The sequence below is a fragment of the Podarcis gaigeae genome (genome assembly GCF_964106915.1).
Source record: "Podarcis gaigeae genome assembly, chromosome: 5".
Taxonomy (NCBI): domain Eukaryota; kingdom Metazoa; phylum Chordata; class Lepidosauria; order Squamata; family Lacertidae; genus Podarcis; species Podarcis gaigeae.
The window spans coordinates 23,515,809-23,539,942 of NC_139681.1; the positions used below are offsets into that span (position 1 = coordinate 23,515,809).

General features: G+C 42.1%; 1 protein-coding gene and 2 long non-coding RNA genes across 5 annotated transcripts in view; 1 reads left to right on the forward strand and 2 right to left on the reverse strand.

Annotated features, from left to right (window-relative positions):
- NRG3 (neuregulin 3) overlaps positions 1 to 24,134 on the forward strand; it is a 579,635-nt gene that overhangs the window by 434,501 nt on the left and 121,000 nt on the right. The window lies entirely within an intron of this gene.
- The window catches only part of LOC310845479, a 485,939-nt gene that overhangs the window by 122,737 nt on the left and 339,068 nt on the right, over positions 1 to 24,134 (reverse strand). The window lies entirely within an intron of this gene.
- On the reverse strand, positions 955 to 9,184 carry LOC310845210. The gene is made up of 5 exons (XR_014564577.1): positions 9,044 to 9,184; positions 3,368 to 3,485; positions 2,972 to 3,072; positions 2,512 to 2,835; positions 955 to 1,461 (listed from the first exon to the last, which is right to left on the reverse strand). It is a non-coding gene; the product is annotated as an uncharacterized lncRNA (long non-coding RNA).

Genomic DNA, 24,134 nt, shown 5'->3' on the forward strand with positions numbered 1-24,134 from the left:
GGGTCCTGCTAGCCTTCTTAATTCTTCAGATGACTCTGGTCCTTTGCTGAGACAACATCTCCTACAGCTCAGCCAGTAAAGCTCACTCAGAGCTATCCAGGTCCTGATGTGCTTTGCTATGTTGGATCTGATTTGATTCTGAGCCAACTTGATGGACCTGCCTTAAAGAGGCTCTCCTGCAAGCCACAGCTGAACAAAACAGCACATGCTGTTTTGTGAATATAGTGAGGTTCTGAGGAGTCATGCCCCAGAAAATTACTAGTTTTGCCAACATATGAACCACCCCAGTTAAACAGTGTGATGACCTTCTAACCATTTCTGCTGTAAAGAACTATTATACGAGCGGCTTTGAACAAATAAGGACAACAGGAAAAGCACATTCTCTATTTCATTGCTTTCAGACCATTTCCCCTCACAATAGTGAAGTAACTTAGGGTGACACCGAGTCACTTGAGCATTGAGGGTATGAAAACATGACCCACTATTCATTCTAGTTTAACTTAAAGTGAAACAGGTGGATTTGCAGGCTCCTGCATAGTCAAGGAATCAGGAATTTTGAGGAAGGAAGCACAAAAATGCCCCATCCCTTAACTGGGACCCTCAAATTAATAATAATAAATTGAAAATGGCAGGGTTTTAGTCAAATTGTGTGTGCCCTTGGTGTCTTCTCTTCCCCTGCCTCCCCCATGCATTTTTTATTTTGAAACATAATTCAAAATATAAGCAAGGAAAACACATATATATCACACACCAGTACAAAAAGCTCACCTAAGGAATAAAGAAAGCCGCCTATTGCGGTCTTTAATATATTATGCTTCTGGGACAACTAGCTCCCTAACTATAGTATATATAAGTTATATATCATATATACATCCTAGTCAGGAAAAAAATACAGGCATCTGTAACTGACTGGAATTTGATCAGCATCTTAAAGGCAGGAAAACAAACAGAGAATCTTGGTGCCATATTTATTTTGTAAAACAATTTGATTTCATTGTTTGCTTAAGTTTGCACATAAAGCAGAGTGTCCCAAACTTTATTAACCCCTGCTATCTGTATGGTTGCTTTGGAGACTTCCAATTACATGCTGTATGCATCATCACCACTTTATACCATTTCTTACAAATGCCTTTTTGCAGGAATCCAAGGTCATTAGGCTCAAAGCATAACTTTGGGAGTTATCTGTGTCTAGCATACAGAATATCCTGGTGGTAATTGTCAATGATGTTTCACCCCCCCCCCCACACACACACATTGTTACACATTCCTATGGAATAGGAAAGTTCAACCCAGACCTTCCAGCAATACTGATGATAGTTTGGACATAGTAGATGAAACTTTGATCAGCAGTGGATGTTCTGTTGTGACTCGGGGACCGTGGGGGTGGGGAGACTTTCTACGTAGAAAGCAAGTTCAATGTAAATTTGGCTTTCCTCTTTGGAAGGAAGCATCCGGATTATTCTGAGAAAAGCAAAAAAGAGATAATAACAATGAGATTTCACAAAGGCATTCTGGATATCTCTCACACCAAGCTAGCAAAGAGAAAGTTCAACACTGGTCCTTGGAAGCATTGATCCAGCCACCATGAATGTGCAATCTGAAGCAATCACCACTACTAAATCACTGTGTGATTAGACTTTACGAATGAGTACTATCCAACTTTTATTTTTATTTTTTTGCTTGTATAGTCAAGGCCTACTTGGAGTGCACATGCTTTGGGTCACATTAAAAGTTTAGCACATGGTAGCAGGAGACACAGAAACCTGCACCTCACCACTTGGGATGGGAAAGAAATTAGATATTGTTCACATTTAAAGGTGAATCTAATTAACTTGCACTTTTCGAAACATAGCCATCCTTCAGATTTGCTCTTCTTTGAATTTTGCTGTGCAGTTCTCCAGTCAAATAATGTGTGTCTGTCTCCAAGCACCACAATCATCTACCAGGATTCCCAAATGGCAGGTTAATGCTGCCAGCCTTCATGTCATGTTTGCAGGCACATTTGTAATGCAGATTTAGTCTGCCAATAGGCTTAGTGCCTGAAACCATCTCCCCATAAAGCAGGCATAGGCAAACTCGGCCCTCCAGATGTTTTTGGACTACAATTCCCATCATCCCTAGCTAACAGGCCCAGTGGTCAGGGGTGATGGGTGCTGTAGTCCCAAAACATCTGGAGGGCCGAGTTTGCCTATGCCTGCCATAGAGCATGTCCTTGGGGACCCTGCCACCTTCCATTCCATGTATATGACCAAGCCAGTGAAGATGCCCCTGGGACAGAAGTGAAAGCATGCTGGGAATGTGAACTTGGGAGAGCACATCTTTGTTTGAGACTCTGTCCTGCCATGTGACGCCCAAAATCTCCCACACACAGCACATATGTAAGACATTGAGATGTCACTCCTGGAGGGTGTAAGTTGCCCATGACTCACTTCCACAAAGCAGCGTGCTCAGCACACAAGCCTGGTAGACCTTCATCTTGGTATTGAACATTAGCATCACATTATTCCATACCCTTTTGGAGAGGTAAGCCATTGCTGTAGTTGCCTTGCCAAGAAGCTAGTCCAGCTCAGCATTGATGGAGAGGAAGACAAAGTTGTCTATTACTTCAAACATGTGGTCACCAGTGCTGACGCATGGAGTGCCGATGATGTCTAGACCCAGGATGCTGGTCTTTGTGAGACTGGTGGTGAGGCTCCATTGAAGCTTGGGCAAAGATTGATGTGTGTCCGTAGATATTCCTCGGAGTATGCTATTGGCAATGCTTCATCTGCAAACAGTATCTCTTGGATACGAATCCCACACACTTCTGTCCTGGTGTAGAAACATGTCCCAACACTCCTTGAATGGAAGTACATACCAAAATAAATTTATCCCCAAAACCAAACTCTACATTCAAAATACTCAAATATAAAAACAGCAATAAACCAACACCTAAAGTGCTCATTCAAGTATATACATATGTAAAAGGCACAAGTCCTACCCACTTGACTTAAAAGTATGATCCGCTGGATTTCCTCTTTTCTTTAAAACTTAAAGTTGGTTGTAATAGTCACCCATCTTTTTTGTTGGCTACTGAAACATCAAAAATATTGAACAAAACAGTTACTGGATTGAAGTGTCTAGAGTTAAGGCTATCATATTAATATAATGTTTTCTGACTACTTCTGAACTGCTGCATAAATATATGCAGTGTTCTGTTTTGCAAAAATGTATGACCTGGTTTGCACATTCTATATTTAAAGCTGACATAGGATTCCATGAAGCCAACACAATGTGTGTTTCTTTATGTAAAAGGGCTTCGTTTCTCGGCAGCTGTTATTGTGGATTGCCCTTCAAATAAGTTCATTATTGTAATGGTCTTACTCACGTTGAGGATGCTGCACTTGAATTTTCTTTGATATCTTCAAAAACACTTTGCAGATTTCAATAACACTTGAATCCCTCCGGGTTCTGTGAGGATTAATTGGCTAATCACCAATTTAAAGCTGTAATTGAATGAAACAGTGAGCACTTACAGTCAACTCTCAGCAAAGTGGCCACAGAAACAGGAGTCAAGGTCAATGAAAAAAATCATTGATATGTTGAGCAGAATACCAGCTACTGGGGGTACTAGTTGTATTCTGTACTAGATATTCAGCGTAGCCATTTGAAAGGTTGTAAGGAATTGCTTTGTCCCATAATTCTTTCCTGAAATACCTGTAAAGATTTTTTATAGTTTTTAATAATAATAATAATAATAATAATAATAATAATAATAAATAAATAAATAAATAAATAAATAATTCAGACTTCTTTTCCATTGATTGATTTATTGTGCCATCATCCGGCATTAAGAACAGAATTTTCCCCTTGTCTCCAGCCTCAAAATCTGGTGGGGGGGGGGGTGGATCCATGAAACTCCACACATTCATCATTGGATAAAATATTTTACTTTTCCACGCTTTTTAACAAAAGGTCCAAAAGTGGCTTCCAGTCGTAATCAAACAATACATACATTAAAACCCCCAATGCTATTAAGATTATTGGGGTAATATAATATACTCTAATGAATGCAATAAAATAGGCAATCTAAAGGCCACAGTAGACTAATCAGTTCACACCCCCCCCAAAAAAAATAAAAATTGGGGGGAAGTCTTCACTATGTGACAGAAAGTCAACATCATTGTGGCTGGACATGCCTAGTCTAGGGGGAGATCCAGAGTATCCAAACCATGGTTTTCACCAGCAGGCCTGCAAATGAAGCCCCCTCAGTTGAGCTCAGGGTCGAACTTTACCATAAAATACCCAAATCCTAAGTTATATAGAGCTTTACACACTAACAGTAGCACCTTAAATTGGGCCCAATGCAACTAGCACAGACAGAATTAGGGCAATATGGAAAAAGTCTGCATTTAAATCAATAGGACAATCACTTTGGGTAAGTCCATGCTTTATATTTCATTTAAAATGCCCATACTTCCTCAGCTGACTGCACTTCTACGTAGATCAGTGGTTCTCAACCTGTGGGTCCCTAGATGTTGTTGGGCTACAACTCCCATCATCCCTGAGCTCTGGCCTTGCTAGCTAGAGGTGATGGGAGTTGTAGTTCAACAACATCTGGGGACCCACAGGTTGAGAAAGGCTGACTTAGATCATCAGAATGTGATTGGCTGCATACTGTAATAACACCTTCCTGAATGTTTATTTCCCAGGATTTTATTTTTTTTTAAGTTTTATAATGTGGAGTTCAGTTTGCAGAGCATAAAGTTTTTCCCCACACACCATTTTGAATTTGTGTTTTCAGTTTTCAGGCAGTGGTTTTCAGGCAGATTTGATGAAGTGAAGGGCCGTGAGGGCTGACCCTAGGAAATCAAGTGCCACAGGGGATGGATGAAACCAACCACCGGGCCAGATTAGGCCCCTGAAACGGACTTTGGACATGCCTGAGAAATGTTCAGGTGTCTCATATAAATGGCAACATTGGCCAAACAACAGAGAATAGTGTCTCCCCAAATGACAAATATTCCATTATCAAAACTTGCATTCAGCTGCATGAAAGGAACTCTGAGGCTCACTGACTCAGAGCCCAGCTCTTATTTAAATCTGAGTGAACATCTCTTATCTTCATCCTTCACATTGAACCTTTTTGCTGCTTTGACAATGCTTATTAAGGCAATTTGTATGGTTATGCCACTTCATTCACATGGAGACTCTGGTCAGGCATAGATTCAAGTTTACTGAAATAAACTTGGGGTTCATTAGAGAAATTGTGGACTCGGTACATCATGGGATTCTGGTATGTATTTTTCCTTGAATTTACACGATCCTTCTATATTTGCACTGCCTTGGCTTTTGAGGATTATCTGAATCTTGCAGAAAACAGCATTATAATGAAATGTGATTCTTTATTGAAATAATTAGCTGTTATCCTGCAGGGATTGGGGAATACCTTTAAAGTTCCAAGATAAAAATGAAGGGAGGATATAGAAACTCTGCTGAATGGAAAGTCAGCCAAACCTACAACATTTCACAATTCGAGATTTTGCCTCGGTCTTTGACACTAGGGCTAAGCTGAAATTTTGAGCAGTAAAATGTTGAGCCTAAATGAGGTTAACTGGGCAGCTGTTCTAACCTGGCTGATGGGCTCAGTTGATACTGTGTGAGCACTTGTCTGACACTGTTCCTCCACTGTAACACCATTGCAAGGTGTTCTTATAACATCACCAAAATCAAGAGCAGGAAGCCAAGGCTTCATGCTGCCTTTCCTCCATTGTCTGTTGTGTACATTAGCAGCTGCCATTGTTCCTGGTGCCTGAAATACAGAAGTGCATTTAAAGCAAAGCACCATTTACTGCTTGTGCAGTAAATCCCAACTAAGAGGATGGAACGCTTGGCAAATCCACACCGTGATCAACTCTTGCCCGGAAACCAATGTCCCCACTGTGGAAGGATGTGTGGCTCCAGAATTGGCCTCCACAGTCGCTTACAGACACATTGTTAAAACCATGTTTATGGAAGACAATCTTACTTGGCTACGAGTGATTGCCAAAGGAGAAGAAAAAATCCCAGCCAGTAGGACAATGGTTCTCAAAGGATGTGGTGTGCCTCGCTGGTGTGGCAGGGGAGGATGGCAAGAGAGGCAGGAAGATTTGAGGGCAATCAAAGAAACATTTAAACATTTCCATGTCTGCCTATCTATCTATATCTATCTATCTATCATCTATCATCTATCTATCTAATCTCTATCTCTGTCTTTAAAGAATATGGATAGATATATTTTCAAAATGAGAGCAATAGCATCATATGATACTAACGACAATCCTAGCTGAGATATTTTTGTTTTCCGATGTTTTTCTAATTAACAAACATTCAGCAAATTTCTATTCTGAAAGTGTGGCCCAGAGTAAAAGTTTGAGAACCACTGCGGGAGAAGATAGTGTCACCAGACCATGAGCTGTCATGGCACAAACCACCATAATAATAAGGATTGGATGTGGGGGCAGTGATTTACCAAGGACATATATCAGAAAATGGTACTGTTGCACGGATGATTATTCTATTTCGCTATTGCCACCCCCCCCCCCAAGAGTAAAGCCAGGTGGTGATTGCTAGCCAGACCCTCCCTTAGAGTGATGCATTCTGGGTGATGTGGTTGCGGAGAGTCCCTCCACTACTGCCGTTGCGCTGAGGCAAGAACAGCAGCGGCGCTATCACTCTCCTGGGCCACCTCACCCAGAATTCCCTGTTCTAAGATGGGGAGTCCTCCATTCCTCAGACTGCAGGGGAGAGTGCCCATGCTAATGTCATATCAACAGCTACAGCAGCAACAAAATTTCAAATTTAGCAAGGGAATGAGGAAGGAGGAGTGGTGGGGGGTGACAGTGAAGCAGCCCTCGACCGCCTCATATTTAAGGCACCTGCCCCATGGCCTCAAATCTGGCAGTGATTCCAACTCAATTAAACACAAACACTGGTGTTAGGAGATGGGATCCACTGCAATGTTTTGTTGTTGGCCTCATGTGTCATGGCTAATGGTTTATTAATAGACGTGTGTTCTCCAGAGATTTATCCAATCCTTTTAAAAAAGCAGGCTTAACTAGTGACCACCACTATCATGTAGAAATTAATTCAATAAGACGGTGATGCTTTGTTTGAGCAACTTTTGGTCCAGCTTGAATCTACTGCTAATCAGTGACTCAGTTTCTAGTGCCTTTTGATACCAAGCCTTTGATTATGTAGCCTCGAAACCTTGATTACTCTTAAGCTTTAAATCAGCCAGGAGGTAATCAAACTGTGTTTTCTGAAGGCAATAGACCAATTAAGGAAAAAAACACTTTATTAACTAAATAGCTACTCAACCAAATCTAAGAGTTTACAGGGTCGGGCTTATTCTCAGCTGGGTCTGATGCTAGCCTACTTTCTCTTTTACTGCTATTGCAATGGATTATGTTATTCTTATTTTGAGTGATATCCATTGTACTGCTGTATGACTGAGGATGGTCTTTTGCTAAGCAATAAAGCAATTTGGATTTGGCCTTTTCACTGTGTCTGTCCAGAACAGGCTCCAATCAGGCCCATAGGAAATAAGTCCCTATGGAACTCTATGGTACAAAATTCACTGTGAATCAGGATAATTTTCAACAGCCGAATCAAATAGCATAGAGAGGGGAGCTCACGTATAAAAAGATGAATATCTTTAAAGATGGAAGGGAGTAAATAAACTATGCTTGCTGCTAAAATGCTGTATCTTGCATTTGTGGAACAGATGGATATTTCAAATAGGAAAATATGAATCCTTTCACTAAAATAGCTATTTCTCCTCTCAAAGATACCAATCTTAATGCTGGTGGTTCAATGTACACTTCAAAAAAGCACCCCACCTTATTGAAGAGATCTTTTGGCTATTGAGATTGACATTTCTATTAAGGAAACAATCTGAATTTATTTTACAGACATATTAAAAATTAAGGATCTCCTCCCCATTGCTCAGGGTAATAGAAATTCCCACTTGAGTAAGCAACATGGTAGGAATCAATTTTTCTCTGAATGAGTATACCCGTTCTTCCTCCACACAGAATCAAAAGTGTCATGGTAATTGGGGGAAATGAAATCACCTTGAGCAAAACATGCTTTGAGTATGTTCTCAATGATGGAGCTGTAAGTTGTTTTAAGGCGAGAATATATTCCAACAGGTTTTGAAATATTGTTTGTAGGAATTAACTCTAAATAAGGTGACCAAGTCAGGAGAAGGAAGAACACCCCTCCCCAAAATAACTGAAGGTTGTATTGAGACATAAATCATTGCCTTTTGTACACAACTTTATCCCACTATCACCAGTGCTAACAAAGGTTTGCCGCTTTCAAAATTTATTTGATGAGAGACAAGAGTGAGCTAAGAAAAGTCTGTATGTCCTAAGGGTAACAGAGCATCTGTCATACTGCCTTCAACTCTCAAAATCTTTTGTCTGTTTCCAGCCATATTTCCCATTCTTTAAAGTCTGATTCACATGACAGTTTTCTCTTCATGAAATGACAGCCAACAGTCACCTCTTATTAAATAAAGATCTTTCTGGACTCATGAACAAGGGTTCACTGCAGGTCTGTCTGTTGAGCCATTGTGTACTCTACTTGGTATGAGAGCTGATTCTCTTCCTCCTCACCCATAACTATAACTTGGGATCGCTCAGTAAAGCTAAGCAGCGGGCAGAAGGTTCAGGACTGATAAAAGAAAAGCCTGCTTTCTATTTTCTTACTTATTCAGCATTATTTATATTTTATCCTGAAGCTTTATGGAAGAGCAGTGTGTAAAAAAAATCAATAATAAAAGAGTCTGAGAGACTAAATACCCCTTTGCCTTGTGCCAAATCACACACAATAATGTTGCCACCAGGAGAGAATTCCACAGGCAAGGTAACACCACTGAGATGGCTTTCTCTGGTCACCAACTCCAAATATGACTTCAGTAAGTGGAACTGAGAATGTATAACTTCATTTTCCTGGGTGCTAAGCCATATTGAGCTTTAAATGTGAGCATAAGCACCTTGAGTTGTTCTCAAAAACATACCAGAAGCCATTGGAGGTTTCTCCCCCTTGCCCCAATACTACTTCTTTTCATCATTGGGCATTCTGAGCTTGTGAGTTTCATCTTCGCTCCCTTTTCCTACTGTCTCACTGTATTTGCCCTTGGGAGTCACAAGACCATGACCGTGATTTTAGACACCCCCCCCAACTCTTTCTTTTATATAGGTTTGGGTCTGCTTCTTGTTAAGTCTTCTGGTGTTTATCAGGAGCAACTAAAACTCATTACATTTTTGTTGTTGTTGTTCCTCGCCAATAGGTTATATTAGCAACATTTCAGAAAGGGGGTGGGCGGACTACATCTTTCTAACCGTATGGCAATGGGCAGTTTTGTTGACTATGGTCTAAAGTAGTCTGGCCCCTTGCTCATTCATAGAACAGTTAACCATCACTATACAAACCCCCACCCCACCCCCAAATGAAATGCGCATGGAACCAATTTTTTAAAAAGGGGGGAAAGGATGAGCCTTTTTAGAAATTGGATGGCAGTGTAAGGGTTAATGTCTTCTCATTCATTTCTGGCACAGTCTCCTATTCTTTCCATGTTTCAGACATTCTGTCAGACATTCTGAATGAATGAGACTTCAAAGGTGGGTAAAGTGTGGGGAGCTACCAGTGAGTGACATTTAGAATGTTTAATTGAAATGATGTATCACCAAGCCGTCTTTACTGCAAGAATAAGACACTCAAAGAAGAGGGACAGGAATTCCTGCATTTCAGGTGTGTCTCTTTTGGTCTGGATGTACAAAGCTTAAAGTTATTTCATGGCCTACAGTCTCAGACTTTTTGCTTTGTTTTCATCACACACTTTCAACCAAAAATGGAAAACTTACCGAGATTGAAATAATCTTATAAAATTGATTGGATACTAATTCACATAGAACAAACTAAAGTTGTAATGATAAATTCTAATACTGTATACATATATCAATCCACACTGGGAAGTCTTTATAGCATATATAATCACTGGCGGACAACGGTGGGGGCGGGGGCGGCAGGTCGCCCTGAGTGCCATCGGGGTGGTGCCACCACACCCACCCCGGTACACTTGGCACTCGCTGTGCACCCCTGGGATGTGTGCCACATGCTGCACACACCCAGGGACATGCACTGATTGCTGCGCAGCCCTGAGATGCACCCCCCATGAGCGGTGCATCACGCCCCCTGGGACATGCGCCATCCACACCCCCGGCTGTACGTTGTTCCCGGTGCCAGAGCAGGTAGCTTTGCCACTGTATAGAATGGGGGGAGTCAGCAATATCAAATGCAATACGATGGCCAGAAACAATTACAATGTGAAAAACTTTATGGACATCAAAACTAACAAACTGAAGTCTCTGAAAGTCTCTGAAAGTCCTTAAATGAATCACGGTGCCAGATTTTACCCAGCGGAGAGCAAGCTGTGAAGCTTTGTATAAGCAGCAAATGTCCGATTCTGATGTTCAACTCTGAACCCTGCTGAACAGTGTTTTCGGATAACAACTACTGTTTGCTGAATTCTTCATCAGCCAATTAGTTCAACGCTCGTGAGTAGAAAGATATATAATTTCTTCATTAACCAATCTTTTTTCGAATAGATATAATATACATGAGAATGAAAAATACTCTGGAACAATGCTCATGCTTCGCCACTGTATAGAATGGGAGGAGGGCAGAGAGGCGACCCAATCCAGTTATGTAGCCCAGGATCATAATCACTTTATACAGGCCATAAAGGTTCCAGTTCTCCAACATATCAGTCATTGGAGACACTCAGCTAAAACTGCTTTGCACAGTGAGCCTAGAAGAAAATAATTTAGCTGCACCTTCAGTTGTCGCTTTCAATACCTAATTTCTCAAGCCTCAAATTCTTTCCTCAGAATTCCTTTGATATCTTCATCACCACTTCCTTCTAATAATTGTAAGCTCTGATGGCTGACTGCTGGCAGATTTGAAATCAAAATAGTGAGCTATGGAGCTGGTTTGGAGGTTCTAGCAGGGGACCACAGCTATCGTATACCCTTGACCGAAGAACGGTACACTCCTTCTATCTGGGATGGTCGTCCTCTTCCACCAAGCGCGCAGCTTCGGGAGGGATGCACATAGAGCGGTGAGGGAGGGAGGGGACACCTGCCAAGCCAGCCAGATCAGCCGAATCAACTCTGGCGATCAGTGGGGTGACAGATGTAGCAGCCAGATCGCCGTCACATCCAGTGAGCTATGGAGAAGTTCAGGTCAGTAAACAGACAAACCCAAAACAAAGAGCCCCAAAGTAGACAGACCGAGCCCCTCAAAAGAACCCAATGAAGACTCCAATGAAGATCCAAGATGTAACTGAACAACTGCAAGGAATCATAAAACCCACTGACAAATACCCCTTCCTCTTGGTTCATGTGGGAACCAATGACACTGCAAGCAATAGCCTCCAGAAGATCAAAAGAGACTATGAGGCTCTGGGCAGGAAATTGAAGCAATTAAATGCACAAATTGACATCTCATCTGTCCTCCCAGTTGAACGACGTGGCCCAGGGAGAGAGGGAAAAATAGTGGAAGTGAACAGCTGGCTTCGCAAATGGTGTAAACAGGAACAGTTTGGATTCTTAGATTACGGACTGCAGTTTCTTGAAGATGGACTTCTGGCAAGCGATAGGCTGCACCTCACAACTGTTGGGAGGAATGTTTTTGCAGAAAATCTCAGAAACCTCATCAGGAGGGCTTTAAACTGACTAATGTGGGGGAGGGAGACAGTGCTCCTGAAGGTAGGAGTCTATCAATTGATGAAGATGATCATCCAAATGTCATAGACCGAATGGAGCAAACTGCATGCAGACCTAGTGGTGGGAGGAAAAAAATCATTAAATAAGAGACACGGGAGAATGATTAATGGACTTCAATGTCTGTACACTAATGCGCAAAGCATGGGAAATAAACAAGATGAGCTTGAGCTCTTGGTACAGCAAACTAAATATGACATAATAGGCATCACTGAAACCTGGTGGGATAAGTCCCACGATTGGAATGTAATAATGGAGGGATACAATCTATTTCAGAGAAACAGACCAGACAAGAAAGGAGGAGGAGTGGCGTTATATGTCAGGGATGTGTATATCTGTGAAGAGATCCAAGATTTAGAACCTCAAAGCCAAAGTGAGAGCATTTGGGTCAAAATTAAGGGAGAGAAGAATAACAGTGACCTCATTATGGGAGTTTACTATAGATCCCCAAGCCAAACGGAGGACATAGATGATGCCTTCCTGGAACAGATGGCCAAGCATGCGAAAGGAAGGGGGGACTTCAATTACCCGGATATTTGTTGGAAGTCAAACTCAGCCAAGAGCATAAGGTTCCTCAGATTCCTCACTGGCCTTGCAGACAACTTCATTGTCCAGAAAGTGGGAGAAGCAAAAAGAGGAACAGCCATTTTAGCTCTGGTCCTAAACAATGTTGATGACCTGGTTAGTGGGGTAGAAGTGGAAGGATCATTAGGCACGAGTGATCATGCTCTTCTGAAGTTTACTATACAGCGGAAAGGAGCAGCCAAGCATACTAGAACTCAATTTCTTGACTTTAAGAAAGCCGACTTCATAAAACTTAGGGAAGTGCTGGGTGAGATCCCATGGACAGTAATACTAAAAGGAAAGGGAGTTCATGATGGCTGGGAGTTTCTTAAGAGGGAGATAGTAAAAGCACAACTTCAGGCAATACCAATGAGACGGAAACATGGAAGGTGCCTAAAGAAGCCAGGGTGGCTATCTAAAGAACTTTTAACTGAGTTAAGATTAAAAAAGGATGTGTACAAAAAATGGAAAAGGGGGGAAACCACCAAAGAGGAATTCAAACAAATAGCCAGCACGTGTAGACACAAAGTCAGAAAAGCTAAAGCACAGAATGAACTCAGGCTTGCTAGAGAGGTTAAAAGCAACAAAAAAGTCTTTTATGGGTATGTTTGTAGCAAAAGGAAGCACAAAGAAACAGTGGGGTCACTCAGAGGAGAAGATGGTGAAATGCAAACAGGGGACACAGAAAGGGCTGAACTCCTCAATGCCTTTTTTGTCTCAGTCTTCTCCGATAAAAAAAACAATGTCCGACCTGAAGAATTTGGAGCAAATGATTCAGCAGAGGAAATACAGCCCAGAATAACTAAGGAGATAGTACAAGAATACTTGGCTAGTTTAGATGTATTCAAGTCTCCAGGGCCAGATGAACTGCATCAAAGAGTATTAAAAGAACTGGCAGATGTGATCTCAGAACCACTGGCAGTCATCTTTCAGAATTCCTGGAGAACAGGCGAAGTCCCGGCAGACTGGAGGAGGGCAAATGTTGTCCCTATTTTCAAAAAGGGGGAAAGAGAGGACCCAAATAATTAGCGCCCAGTCAGTCTGACATCAATACAGGGAAGATTCTGGAGCAGATCATTAAGCAAACAGTCTGTGAGCACCTAGAAAGGAATGCTGTGATCACCAATAGTCAGCATGGATTTCTGAAAAATAAGTCATGTCAGACTAACCTGATCTCGTTTTCTGACAGAATTACAAGCCTGGTAGATGAAGGGAACGCAGTGGATGTAGCCTACCTTGATTTCAGCAAGGCATTTGACAAGGTGCCCCATGATATTCTTGTAAAGAAGCTGGTAAAATGCGGTCTTGACTATGTTACTACGCAGTGGATTTGTAACTGGCTGACTGACCGAACCCAAAGGGTGCTCATCAATGGTTCCTCTTCATTCTGGAGAAGAGTGACTAGTGGGGTGCCACAGGGTTCTGTCTTGGGCCTGGTCTTATTCAACATCTTTATCAACGACTTGGATGATGGACTCAAGGGCATCCTGATCAAATTTGCAGATGACACCAAACTGGGAGGGGTGGCTAACACCCCAGAGGAACAGGATCACACTTCAAAACGACCTTGACAGATTAGAGAACTGGGCCAAAACAAACAAGATGAATTTTAACAGGGAGAAATGTAAAGTATTGCACTTGGGCAAAAAAAATGAGAGGCACAAATACAAGATGGGTGACACCTGGCTTGAGAGCAGTACATGTGAAAAGGATCTAGGAGTCTTGGTTGACCACAAACTTGACATGAGCCAACAGTGTAACGCGGCAGCTAAAAAAGCTAATGCAATTCTGGGCTGCATCAATAGGAGTATAGCATCTAGATCAAGGGAAGTAATAGTGCCACTGTATTCTGCTCTGGTCAGACCTCACCTGGAGTACTGTGTCCAGTTCTGGGCACCACAGTTTGTCAGGGCACTGACAAACTGGAACGTGTCCAGAGGAGGGCAACCAAAATGGTCAAAGGCCTGGAAACGATGCCTTATGAGGAACGGCTAAGGGAGCTGGGCATGTTTAGCCTGGAGAAGAGGAAGTTAAGGGGTGATATGATAGCCATGTTCAAATATATAAAAGGATGTCACATAGAGGAGGGAGAAAGGTTGTTTTCTGCTGCTCCAGAGAAGGGGACACGGAGCAATGGATCCAAACTACAAGAAAGAAGATTCCACCTAAACATTAGGAAGAACTTCCTGACAGTAAGAGCTGTTTGACAGTGGATTTTGCTGCCAAGGAGTGTGGTGGAGTCTCCTTCTTTGGAGGTCTTTAAGCAGAGGCTTGACAACCATATGTCAGGAGTGCTCTGATGGTGTTTCCTGCTTGGCAGGGGGTTGGACTCGATGGCGCTTGTGGTCTCTTCCAACGCTATGATTCTATGATTCTAAGACTGATGAAAATGGAGATGTGAGGCATTCTTTATTAAGAATATCACACCGCTGAAAAGCCTATAGAATAATGGTGAAGTATGCAGCATGGTACTCAACAAAGCTGTATTGAGCGTAAACCCATTGAAATGGACAATTGTGGCTAAGCTAGGCCCATTAACTTCAATGGGTCTTCTCTGAATAAAGCTTAGTTAAATAAAACCCACAATGTTGTATTTGTATTGCATGTTTAATTTAGCTTCATATGGCATAATGCCTCATTTTCCTGTAGTGATAACAAGGCATTTAGTTCACAAAATGGCCATATGTTCTGCTAAGAAAATGAACTGATGACTCTTATTATCTTAAGTACAGAAACAATTATTGAAATGTTTTCTTTTGCTTAAAATTATTATCGGAGTAAGATTACCGTGATTAACAAAGCAACTGGGCTCTGAATAATATTGGATTGATTTCCTATGGATTACTGTGCTGTACCAAATCTGAAATATTTTGAGCTGATGTTCTTAGAGGAATCAACAGTGCTGCAAATTTTTTGGGGGGAACCTTATTTTCCGTCCCATCACCTTCATTATGGTAACCCCATAATCTTCAGTTGTAATTCCCCAGGTCCAAGGGGAGGATCTGTTCCCAAAACGGACAAGGATTTTTTTGTTTATTTCATATTTTTTTAAAGACAGAATAAAATCTCATTCTTGCATCCTGATCAATGTATCACTTCAAGGATATTAAGCATTACTCATAGCTCCAAGAGATGTTCTGTCTGCTTTTGTAAACATTACAAAGATGTCTAAATCTGTGCTATTAATACAAATTAAATGCCCTGCTCCTGCATTTCCATCTGCTAGGTTTTTCTGTATGCCTGTGAAATGTTCCCCATGTTGCTGTGAAAAAGGACCGAGCATAAGCCCTCTTCTTTACTTTCCCTTCACTTCCTTATATGAAGCTGCCTTTCCAGTGACTCAGACCATTGGTCCATATGGCTCAGAACCACCTACTTTGACCTTTAGCAGCTTTTCCAATGATCAGTCATGTCGTGGTCTTTATCAGCCATGCTATCTTTAACTGGAGGTATCGGGGACTGGAACCTGGCACAAAACAACAAATGTCAAATAGGAAAGAAGCACAAAATTGAGCAGTTTGCATTACCCTCAGCGATGGATCTGGGTATCCTTATTTCTGCATTGTCACAATATATAGTAAGGGGAAAGAAGTCTTTACTATAAGGCATTTGTTAATCAGAGTCTATACTAAGATTCACAACTTATTGGAAGATTATTAAAATATGGAATGTAATATTGAATTGCTACCCCCCCAAAAAAAATATTAATAACATGCAATGTATTTCTGATCTGACTGTGTAAGATAATGGCTGACCTTGATATATAACCGTGATTCTATTTGGCGATAATCGTGAAAACCCTAAATAGTTGGGAGGAAGCTTGTCTAAAGGACTATCTTCACCCATCTTCACCCATATTTATTTGTCCTATTTGATTATTAAAATATTTATAGGCTGCTCCCTTATATAAAATATCTAGGTGATGTACAGGTACAATGAAACATAAGGTAAAGTAAAGGGACCCCTGACCATTAGGTCCAGTCGTGGCCGACTCTGGGGTTGTGGCGCTCATCTCGCTTTAATGGCCGAGGGAGCCAGCTTACCGCTTACGGGTCATGTGGCCAGCATGACTAAGCCGCTTCTGGCAAACCAGAGCAGTGCACGGAAACGCCGTTTACCTTCCCGCTGGAGTGGTACCTATTTATCTACTTGCACTTTGACATGCTTTCGAACTGCTAGGTTGGCAGGAGCAGGGACCAAGCAATGGGATCTCACCCCGTAACGGGGATTCAAACTGCCGACCTTCTGATCAGCAAGTCCTAGACTCTGGTTTAACCCACAGCGCCACCCGCATCCCCAATGAAACATAAAGTATCACAAAAAACCCAATATGAAGCAATTATCTTTCCATTTTATTAAGATAAACTAGAGAAGCTGGCAGGCACTTTTTCTCTTTCTATTTTTTTTACATAGGTTCAGCTGTTACTCAAGGTATAATAACAAAACTTGGCACAAGGGTTCCCAAGGTGGGATCAGCAGACTTTGTCACTGAATACTGGGGGCCATTTTAAATCAAGATGGTGGACTTAAATATGACTTTGATGTGACTTATTTGGAATAGATTTGGACACCTCTTGAGATATCGTCACCAAACTCAACATGAGGGTTGCTAAAGTGCAGGCAGCAGTCTTCATTGACTTTTGGGTGCTGGGCACCATTTTGATTCAAGATGGAGGGCTGAAATTTGACTGTGGTGTGACTGCCCATTTTTGGGGTGTGATGAGGCTAAACTCACAGATTGCATTGTGCGTTTAAATATCACGGAACTTGTGGGCTTTTACAAATCCCCGATCTGGGCACTCCCCACTAATTTTAAAGAAATAAATAGTATTAATGCTGAGGTAAAGAGTGATTGTTTTTGGTGATTGATCCTTGGGTGACCTCCTGTTATACACATGCATACGTCTGTGCACAGTGATGCAAATATTCTTTGACTGAGGTTGGCATTAAAGAATAACCTTTTTTCATTATGCACTGGCATTGTGGTAGGCTTTGGCTGCTGAAATGAATAGTCTCGATGTAAATACAGGGATTTTCTTTAAAAAAAATGTAGAGAGTCATTTTGTGAACCAGCTGTCTGCCTGGAGGCTGCTTTTTATTTTTCATTTTTTTTACATTTATTAGTAAATTTGGATCAGCTGTCCACAGTCGGATTGAAGGATGCAGATTGCATTTGAAAAGCAGTCAAAATCATTTGTTTGTATCATAATTTCCCCCACTTCCCATTAATTTCCCATGCTGTAGGCACTGGCAATTGCAGTACAGTCTGGCTATGTATAGTAGATATAATACTATAATGCCAAAAGGATTTCCTGTACAAAAATAAAAGCGCAAAGGTTCCTCCCCCATTTTCTAGTTTATGAATGATTTTCGTGTGTGGATATTCAAAATTGGTGCCTTAAAATGCATTCATACATCTGAAACTCCTAAAAGGGCAATAAAGGTCAAAAGCAGTTGAAGAAGGGAGTTACATTTCACATATTCATTTGTATGAATCATCAAGTTTGGGGGTGGCAGCCTTCTGTTTCAAGTATAAGGTGCAAACTTTTCTTATACCATCTGCAATTAGTAGCTAATTATTAAAAAAACACTTGGAAGGGAGATAAGGAGTTTATTAAGATGTCAGAGGACAGGGGTTGGGGTATTTTTTTTTCAGTGAGGGAGGTGGTTTTGTGCAAGTGCACACACACACACAAAAAACAACAACACATCTTCTGGAAGAAAGAAAACTTCCTTTGTCATTTGTACATTCTTTTCAGAAGTTATTGAAAGTTACTTATCTCCATAGTGCCACAGCATGTTTTATTCACACTAAAATGTTTATTTTTTTCATGAAGCAGAGCAGAAAAATATTCCTCAGCACATGAGCAAAACAATACTGCAAAACAATACTGTGTTCTTGGAAACGCAGCTTAGAATAGCCTATTGTTAACCCATCTTTTCCCTCTCCTTAACTGTTAACTTCATCCTGAGAGTGGTTGGGGAAGCCCAGCCAGATGGCGGGGTATAAATAAGTTGTTGTTGTTGTTGTTGTTATCCTATTTCTTGGAATCGTAGGACTTCTTTCTCTCTGCCATCCTCCTCCCAAAATACTCGTGTCAGAATTGACCAACTGTAGAGATTAGTTTTTATTCACAGAGATTTCTATTAATGTGTTTTTGAATGTGTGTTAATTTTGTATCATCATTGTACAGGAGATTTGGAAATAAAAGCATGTGAATTTGACCCTCATCTGACTATTCTCAAAGGGCATTCTGGATTTATATACATATTCACACTTGAAACAGCCCTTATAGCACCAGTGAGTAAGCATGGTGAAATTCTGGAAAACCTGCAATATTCTCTTGGGTTGTTCTTTTTAAAAAAGAAGGGGGGGGGAATCAGGCATATCTCAACTTGAACCGTGCTTGTCTCATTGAAGGATACATTTAGCAAAAGTGTCAACATCTCGAAGAAAGCTGTGTGCTAAACATGGCAAAATAAAAACAGAAAGAAATACAAGGCAGTGGTTAGCAGACAATCCCAATGTGCTTGAAGCTATATTGAGTGGGGATTTTTGAGGAGACTGATACATCTGTTATGTCAGAATCCTTTTTAAGATAATTTGCAAATGCCTTTCAAGGACAGGAACTTCCTGAAAAATACAACAAATAGTATCACATACATTGGCTAGGTGTCAATGAGACTCTCTCTGTTTTGCACACATTTGGGGTGCAGAGAAATACAACGTCAGCTTTCTGAGGTGGGGAAAAGGAGTATCACCAATATATGTGCTTTGCTCCTTCTGAAACATGAAAGCTGCATGCTTATTGTTGCCAGTATGTTTCAGGATATAATCACTAAATAGAGAACTAGATACAGAAGCTGATGCTTAATTGAGCTGATGGCAAATAATAATTCACATGTGATTCTCAAGAATGATTCAGCTCTGCATGAAGAAAAGAAAATCAAATCCATTTTTGTGGATAAACAGCCTGAACATGAAATGCTAACGCTGGACAGATTTTGCTCAAACGCAGTGGGGAATCACAAGAAAAATACTATGGAAACAGACAATCCCTTGCTGTGTGTTGGCATTTAAAAAACTTCCTGTGTGGCAGTGGCTCTAACAGCCAATCATGAACACATACCACCCATGTTTAATGTTGCCATGGTCTTGCAATTTTAGAAATTCAGAGGAGAATTTGTGAGCAGGTAACATTTGTCGTAATACTTGACTCACTGGGCAGTTGAGACTTACAGAATGCTGGCCATCACAGAGTTGTTTATTTATTGCTTAGATGCCACCTTTTAATTCAAGATTTTCAATGGTGGAGGACTCTCAAAGGAGTATCTTTGATTGCCGCCACAGGAACATGATGTCTGTGGCGGGTGCAGGGAGGAGTGAGAAAATGAGCACAGGAGATTGATATTGGGTTGAACTAGGCAACAACTTTGCGTGGCGATACCCGCCCCTTCCCACAGTTAGAGTAAATAAAGACAACGGACACCAGAATTAAGGTTAATGGGTGAAAAATGGCCACAACTTTATTGATTACAGGAAAGAGCGGTATTGGCTTTAGGCATTGGCCCTATCAGACTATCGGTATAAAACCGTGAAGGGTTAAGCACCAACAGGGGGAGCCCCCGAGATGCACATCCCTAGGCGCTCCCCGAGGGGTTACCGCTCAGGAGCACGCTTTTGGCCCTAGCCTCCGTAGGTTTTGGACGAGGCGACGCCCCCCCGGAGTCCTTTAACGAACTACCCTTCAACATTTGGGGGAGGTGATGGCGTTCCTCCCCCCCAACTCATTTGCATAATAATAATTTCCCTGCCAATGCCTAACCGCCAAAACCAAAGGTGTTGTGACATTTTGCTATGAGGTAGGCGAAAAAACCAAGTGGCTTCCAAAATACAGCCAATTAGCCAAATGGAAAAATTCCGACAAGGCCCCTTGCGGCAACCAGCCGAAGCCCATAGCAAAGTCTGAATGCAACCTAGAGGGTGGGTGGGTGGGAAACCGCAGCTACTGGAAGGAAGGAAAGGGGCGAGCTAGGGCTGCCCCGACCTTAAATTGCCCCCTAGTAAGCCCGCCCCCGCTGCCAGCCGATTGGCTGGCGGAGTGACTAATGAATATTGATGACCGGGAATTCCCTGAGTCCCGTGGGACTGCCGCCAGTCCCGCGAGGCTGTAGGCGGGGCGTGAGCCCGCAACCCCCCCTCCTTATGTCGGGAGTGGCTTTATTGATTGCAGGATTACAGGTAAGAGGTAGCTTTCACTAAGGCACTGGGCATCTATTCAGCATCAGGCAGCCTGCATACTGGCTGATAGGAACCCAGTGGGATCAACCCTGTGCTGGGGAATCACCCCTAACACGGATCAGGTGCCACGACTCCAAGGCCAAAACTGGGGTTCAAAAGAGACCAAACAAGTGATGTGGCTTGGGGAGAGTTCCATAAGCCAGATTTTCTTGAGGTGCAGGTCAATTTGTGTCCAGGACAGCTGTCTACCAGCTCCATCTGGTACGCTGACTGAGACCCAGCTACCTGCTGCACACTGTCTTGCCAGAATGGTGCATGCTTTGGTTATCTCCTGCTCAGACTATTGCAACATGCTCTTTGAAGGTGACTCGGAAATTACAACTGATCCAGAATGTGGCAGCTAGACTGGTGAATGGGAGTGGCTGCCGGGACCATATAACACTGGTCCTAAAGGATCTTCACTAGCTCCCAGTACATTTCTGAGCACATTTCTAAGTGTTGGTCCTGACCTTTAAAGCCGTAATTGGCCTCAGCCCAGTATACCTGAAGGAGCGTCTCTACCCCCATCATTCAGCCCAGACACTGAGGTCCACCTCCAAGGGCCTTCTGGTGGCTCCCTCATTGCTAGATGTGAAGTTACAGGAAACCAGGCAGAGGGCCTTCTCAGGAGTGGTGCCCACCCTGTGGAATGTCTCCCATCAGATGTTTTTATATATTTTGGAAGCTGCCCAGAGTGGCTGGGGAAACCCAGCCAGATGGATGGAGTATAAATAAAATTATTATTATTATTATTATTATTATTATTATTATTATTAAGAACCTAAGCACCCCACCTGCCTTATGTGCTACCCTTTATGGCCTACATCTGAGACCAATGAGCTGAGCCTACACATTATGATTTTAAAGATGAAGACAATGATTCTCCCATATTATTTGCTCCCTGTGTCTGGTCATCGGCAGTATGTTGCCTCCAAACACAAAGTTGCCATTTAGTTATCATGGCTGAATTCCACAAACCTGTCTCTTGTGGCCAGAGAATTCCAATTATGTGCAGCTTGAAAAAGAATGTTCCCTCTCTATCTCATTCCCTTCCTTGCGGGGTAGGCAGAGGGCTGAATTATTGCTCCTGCCTTCTTTCCAAAGCATTTTTATGCACTTGATGTAAATTTTACCTGTTTTGCATGGAATCCGAGCCGCGTAAAATGACTAGCTCGACATTATTTGTTTCTTAGGGACTGAGCTGCACATGGATAATCATAATAATACCCAAGCTCCCTGCCGTTTGCCACTGTGGCAGCTCATCTTCTTTGCAGTCATAAAAGGCAATAAGTAGGTTTTAACTTTAATGACAACATAAGTCAGATCACTTGGTGATGCAGCCTTCCCTATGGCTGTGGATGCCTTCTGCTTTTGCCTGGTGCTTCTGTTGGCTAAAGTGGAATCAAAGTTTCGCTGGGGACAAAATCCTGAGAAATTTTCTGAGATTTGGCTTTTCTTCACTCCTCCCCTTCAGAAGCTGTGCTGTTCCCACTACTAAAGGTGAGCCGCATCCCTGAAACAGCTGGAGGATTTCCTCTACCCCTGTATAAACTCTGTCAAATGGTCATCCTGGCAGGGGGCTGCTTCCCTCCTTTGAGTCAGGAGAAGGAGCTGCTCACTGAAGCTGAGTTGTGCTTGACTCTCTGCTTGGCCTTCTCCCACCCCCTGATTTTTTGGGGGAAGCCCACCCCTCCCAAAAATATGGGGTGGGGGGCAAAAGTAACTGGCATCTTTTTTTTTTGTAAGATCTCCTGGAGCCTCATGTGGCCCAGTCCACATGGGATGCAGGTGGCGCTGTGGTCTAAACCACTGAGCCTCTTGGGCTTGCCAATCAGAAGGCTGACTGTTCAAATCTCCACAACGGGGTGAGCTCCCGTTGCTCTGCCCCAGCTCCTGCCAGCCTAGCAGTTTGAAAGCACTCCATTGCAAGTAGATTAATAGGTACTGCTGTGGCAAGCAGGTAAACAGTGTTTCCATGCATTCTGGTTTCCATGACAGTGTTCCGTTGCTCCAGAAGCGGTTTAGTTATGCTGGCCACATGACCCGGAAAGCTGTCTGTGGGCAAACACCGGCTCTGTCAGCCTGAAAGTGAGATGAGCACCACAACCCCACAGTCGCCTTTAACTGGATTTAACCATCCAGGGGTCCTTTATCTTTTACAGTCCAGGAACAATTTCCCCATCTAATTTTTGGCTTGGGCCATTAATACATCTACATGACAGTTTAAAAACAGGCAGGCAGTTCACAATAAATAAATTACTGTAGGTGTACCGCTTACCATTGTTATCTTACTTTTATGTCTTTTAAAGTGAAGTTTATACCAGAAAGTTTCTTAAGAAAATTGCCTTGGTGCAAGAGTTTATATTTATTTCTGAAGGAATGGATTTGGCTGAAAGGAATTATGCCATTGGTTTGCAAAGTCATCAGATGGAAATGATATGGGGGCATGTGTGCATTTGAGAGTGCTTTACTTAAACAGTAAATTGGGACCCTGGGGAATCCCTGGAAGTGCTAATGTGCCATTAGAGAAATCTTAAAATAACTCAAGTTACTTTCTCTGAAAGGGAATATGAACAAAGGAAGGATCGTATTTGGGTGCTACCACCAGGGAAATCACTCTTCTGTCAGATACTCTGGAGCATATTTACTAGAGAAACTATTCAGCGACAAAAGGAATTTGGCATTTAATCAGAATATATACTCGGGGAGGTTTTATACATAGTAAAATAGTAATGTTGGTGCTCAGAAGTACTGATAAACATATGCAATATTGCTGTGAATGTGCTTCTGTATCCTGGTTGGTTATCAGACTTTCCAGCTTGAGGGAACACTTTGTGTGTTGATTTGTTTGCTGAGGAACCTCTATAGATATGCCAAAGAATCATCCACATGTTATATGACCTATAAAGCCTTCTATGGCTTAGGTCCAAGCTATCTGAAAGACTGTATCACTGAACCTGCCTGGATTTTGAGATTTTTCAGGGGAGGCTCTTCTCTCAATCCTGCCACCCTCAAAGGCACACTTGGTAGGGATGAGGCAGAAGGCATTCTCAGTGGCTGCCCCCAGACTTTGGAACATCCTCCCTAGAGAAGCTGGTTCCCTCCTTGTTGTCCTTCCACCAGTCTTGCTCCAACAGGCTTTTGGGAACTGACAACTTTCAATGAAAAGTCTTCTGCCATAATGTTTTTTTGAAATTATTTGTATGGTTTAAAAAGATTTTTTTAAGTGTGTGTGTGTGTGTGTGTGTGTGTGTGTGTGTGGTTTTGCTTCTATCTATGTTTAATTCTTCTTTAATGGTTTTTTATGTTCTTATTTTTATCTGTGAGCCGCCTTGAATTCCAGGCAAAAGTAAAACTTCCAACTAACTCTACTAGATTTTTTAACACTGCTGCTCTTAAGAGGCAAAACTAGCAAAGAACAAGAAGCAATGAAGAACAAAACTAGTTCCTTCCTTCAACATCCTTCCCTCAGAGCACCA